Source organism: Anomaloglossus baeobatrachus (genome assembly GCF_048569485.1).
Source record: "Anomaloglossus baeobatrachus isolate aAnoBae1 chromosome 5 unlocalized genomic scaffold, aAnoBae1.hap1 SUPER_5_unloc_18, whole genome shotgun sequence".
NCBI lineage: Eukaryota > Metazoa > Chordata > Amphibia > Anura > Aromobatidae > Anomaloglossus > Anomaloglossus baeobatrachus.
Window position 1 is genome coordinate 483,859 of NW_027441793.1, and position 5,253 is coordinate 489,111.

General features: G+C 40.9%; 1 pseudogene; it reads right to left on the minus strand.

The window, feature by feature from the left end:
- Window positions 1-374: 374 nt before the first annotated feature.
- On the minus strand, window positions 375-5,003 carry LOC142258918 (uncharacterized; annotated as a pseudogene).
- Window positions 5,004-5,253: the final 250 nt, after the last annotated feature.

Genomic DNA, 5,253 nt, shown 5'->3' on the forward strand with positions numbered 1-5,253 from the left:
CTAAAAAAGAAAATGAATATTCACTGCTCCCGATGCCATAATCCCACCCACCTCTAGGCAATGAAGCCAGCGCCAACCAAGAGGTGGGCAGTATTATTAGCATGGGGAGCAGTGAATATTCATTCTTTTTAATATTGGGTACACAATCACCCAACCGCCGACTTACTGCTGTGGCTGGGCGATCACTTGTGTATAATATTAGAGAATGAATATTCACTGCTCCTCAAGCCCAAAATCACGGCTGTGGGGAGCAGTGAATATTCCGGCAGCTGACGTTCGCATGTAACTGGGGGCGCATGACAGTAATGTCATGCGCTGCGCCGCTTACATGCTGAAGTCACTTGTCAGCATCAGAAGAGAACACCGTGCACCGGGAGAGTGGACGGATGATGAGTATATTCATTTATTTTCTTATGTATGCAGTGTGATGGGGAAATATATACCAGAATGGGCCCAAGATGAGGGCCATATATACAAGGATGGTGACGTATATACTAGGACAAGGGACATATATACCAGGATGAGGATCGTATATACCAGGATGGGATAAAGATGGGCAACATATATACGAGGATGAAGACATATACACAAGGATGGGAGACACATATACCTAGAAGGGGATCAGGATGGGGACATTAGTATAGAATTGGGTCATTTTATCCCCGTAACAATGTCAGCAGCAGATCCCCCAATAACAGTGCTTCATGACCATATTTTTTTGGTCAAATGTGTTCCCTATATTCCTTCTTCAAAATCTAGGTGTGTCTTATGGTCCGAAAAAATACGATAAGTTTAAAAAGAGAGAAAATGGTTCTTTCCCTGACCATTTCTTACTTGAGCAATTGTAACCGATTTTTTTGATAAAACTCTTTGAATTATGGTACATTATGATGCCTTCTCTTGTGTGACTCATCTGACAACAGGACCTGATTAGTCTTAAAAACATTTGGCAAATTCTGAAAGCAAGAATGGCTGCTCCGTTCTGTTGGTTTTCTGATGTCGGCAAGACTTGATTTATTAGTTAAACATTTCAATTATTCACAACATGAAAAAGCTTCCTTCCCTGTGCGGCTTCTTCACATGTTTAACACGATATGATTTCTGAGAATTAAATTTTCCACATTCGGAACATAAACATGGTTTATTTTGTGTGATATTTTTGATGGTCAACAAGACTTAATTTCATAGTAAAACACTTACCGCATTCTGGGCATGAAAATGGCTTCTCCCCTGTGTGAGATCTTTCATGCCTATCAAGATCTGATTTCTGAATAAAACATTTTCCATACTCTGAACATGAAAATGGCTTCTCCCCTGTGTGACATCTTTGATGCCCAACAAGATCTGATTTCCGAATAAAACATTTCCCGCACTCTGAACATGAAAATGGCTTCTCCCCTGTGTGAGATCTTTGATGCACAACAAGTTCTGATTTCCAATTAAAATATTTCCCACACTCTGAACATGAAAATGGCTTTTCCCCTGTGTGATTTTTCTGATGTGTAACAAGATGTGATCTCTGAATAAAACATTTCCCACATTCTGAACATGAAAATGGCTTCTCCCCTGTGTGAATTCTTTGATGCTCAAAGAGATCCGATTTCTGAATAAAACATTTCCCACACTCTAAACATGAAAATGGCTTCTCCCCTGTGTGACTTTTCTGATGTATAACAAGATGTGATCTCTGAATAAAACATTTCCCACATTCTGAACATGAAAATGGCTTCTCCCCTGTGTGAATTCTTTGATGCGCATCAAGATTTGATTTCCGAATACAACATTTCCCACATTCTGAACATGAAAATGTCTTCTCCCCTGTGTGAATTATTTGATGCTCAACAAGATTTGATTTCCAACTAAAACATTTCCCACATTCTGAACATGTAAATGGCTTCTCCCCTGTGTGAAATGTCTGATGTGTAACAAGATGTGATTTCTGAATAAAACATTTCCCACATTCTGAACATGAAAATGGCTTCTCCCCTGTGTGATTTTTCTGATGTGTAACAAGATTTGATTTCTAAATAAAACATTTCCCACAATCTGAACATGAAAATGGCCTTTCCCCTGTGTGAATTTTTTGATGCTCAACAAGATCTGATTTCCTAATAAAACATTTCCCACACTCTGAACATGAAAACGGCTTAATCCTTGTGTGAGATTTTTGATGCTCAACAAGTTCTGATTTCCGAATAAAACATTTCCCACACTCTGAACATGAAAATGGTTTCTCCCCTGTGTGAATTTTCTGATGTCTAGTAAGGTGTGATTTCTGAATAAAACATTTCTCACATTCTGAACATGAAAATGGTTTCTCCCTTGTAGGAGCGGTTTCATGTTCCAGATCCCTTCTGTAACTTTTATTTTGCTTACAATTCTGTGATAAATCGGAATTTTGTACTTGTTTGAAAAGATCAGATGATAAAGCTTTCCGAGGAAGGACTGGAGGTATATCTGGGACAACAGCATGCTCTTCATATGTATCATGTGTGATACTTTGATCATCTGTTTTAAATTCTGAAGATATTAGATGTCCATCTGAACTCCCAATACAGTCATCTGCTAAAAATAAACACAATGTTATTAGTTTTTAATATTATCTTGAAAGTACATTTATTTTTTTTAAACCATAACAACTGAAATTAAATAAACAAAAAATGTATTCTGAATCTGTTTTCCAATTTCGACATCTACGAGTTACATCTTTGTTAATTCGGATTTCCAATTCCTAGCACCAGTTCTCTGGAATGTGCTACAGTAAAAAATCCGATTGATTGCTAACAAGTGACTGCCGGTTAATGAAGGAACGGGGGCTCCTATACTGTCCCTCACGCTAGGGGACCCTAAGCTATTCCTAACCTATGGATTACCCCTGAAGATGGAGATGCAGAAGTCCCGTGCCTTACTAGTCTCCTGACTAGATTTAATCTGTGATCCCCAAGGGAAGGAAGGGTCAGGAGTATGATGGAAATACAGATTAAGACAGACGGGACACATTGCAAACTCAAAGAAATAAACAGTGAGAGACTAAGGAGAAAAGCAAGAGCAGAAAGGCAGCAACAAAAAGACAACAAGGGTTAACACCACAACAGCTCACTGTAATAATGCACAACAACCACCGGTAAGTCTGGATCACAACACCTCACCAGACCAGTATAGGTAAACTATAGCTGGCATTAATGAAATAGTCCAGCCTGCATATACAGAACGGGAGCGAACAATACTTTCTCCTCTACAGCAGGTGATCAAAGACATCAACAAGCAGCCCAGCAGAGAATAACTCTTGCTAGCCTGCCCAAGCCTGTGGTTCAACGCCTACGTCTCCCTGCACTGCTCACAGACATCAGAGAAGTTACCATGCAAAGTACCAGAATCTATAATTTCCATAGATCCTTACGCCGCCATGAGAGTTGGCAAAACCTGCAAACATCTCCTTGGGACATTGATCCACAACATAGATAATTTCAAAGAGGGTTTTTTTTTTAAGACAAAAATAAAGACAGATGCTGGAAATTTAACTGGGTTGTCTGGGACTGTAATGCTGATGACCCATCCTTAGGCTTTTTAACCAAAGCAGGTAGCAGGGTCTGTGCAGATAAACATTAGGGCTCCAATTCATCAAGACTGGCGATGTACACTGAAAAATGACGTCGGGGACTGGAGTGAGATTTCTGGCATAGGGAACCTCGCAGTTTGTTATGAATTAGAGAAACAGCATCACACCCTTCTTCTGCAAAGCTCAGCCCATTTTGGCAAAGCTGGTTAAAATTGGCGTAAACACACACAGACACACATCAGCCTGTCTCCTCTTCAGCTTTAGACTTTTGCAATTGACACCTTTGGTTATATGCCGTGATGTTAAAAAGGTCCTTAAGCTGTCCTCTAATTGGCATATAAACACTGGGGCCCCTAGGAGAAAGGGGGACTGCAATTGCCCAGTTTGCTCTTAAGAGAACTTTGGTTACATCATGTCACATGTCTTTGAAGTGAAAGGTCCTTAAACAATCAACCTCAGAATACAACTGATGTGGTCCCTAAGAAAGTGCGGTCTTGATAATTTGTGCAGTTTGACTCCTCCAACACTGACCCTGACTGTAACTAGCGTTTATTTCTGGAGTAGGTCTTATATTTCAATCATTCTTCAAAAATCCCATAAAATCGTGCTAGGTCTTATTTTCTGACTAGGTTCAATTTTCAGGGAAACAGGATATTCATGAACCCTCTGCAGGTCTTTTAGTTGCCTTCATAACAACATAGAGAAGGCACTAGAAACAAACAGAAGGAAAGACAATACAGTTGAAAAGAACAAACAGCAGAAAGCCTAAAAATGTAAACACAAAATTAGTGCATAAAGTACATGAGTAGATATCTCTTACCGGATAGAACTAGAGTTAACACATCTTGAGGAACATCAGGATCTTCTTGTTTACAGTCCTGTGGGAGAAGAGGACGGGGACATCTCTCTGGTGTTGTCCTCTTACTGGATAGACCTGGAGGAGACACATACAGGGACTGAATTCATTCCTTACATACAGATTATTATAAGCCGTGTGTATTTAGTCCTGTCTATTACCTGGTGATGTGAGGGGCTGGGGATCCTCCATCATGACGTCCTTGTATAGATCTTTGTGTCCTTCTAAATACTCCCACTCCTCCATGGAGAAATAGACGGTGACGTCCTGACACCTTATAGGAACCTGACACATACAATGATACCGTCACCCCCGATCCCTTCATAGCGTTACTGTATAATGTCCCAGCATTCTCAGCAGTGTCACCTCTCCAGTCAGCAGCTCAATCATCTTGTAGGTGAGTTCAAGGATCTTCTGGTCATTGATGTCCTCATGTATCGGGGGGTGAGGTGGAGGCCCCGTGATTGGGCTCAGGGGTCTTCCCCATCCCTCAGACACAGGGGCCTGACAGCGCTCACTAGAGGTCTTCTTCACTACTGTGTAATCCTGGTTATGGAGAGACACAGTAATAAATCTCACTCCAGACATTTCCAGAGTCCTCACCTCTCCAGTTCTGTCCATCTGTTATTCCCATAGATAAGAATGATGTAATGTGACGTCATCAGAATCTCTCACCTCTCCAGTAAGCCGGAAGAGGATCTCTAGGGTGAGGTGTAATATCCTCTCCGCCATCTTGTCCCTGTCCATATCCATCCTTCACGGGGCAATCAGGACAATTCTCTTATATAGAAGATCTCCACTGAGAGGATCCGATATTGTAGGGACCTGAATGGGGAGA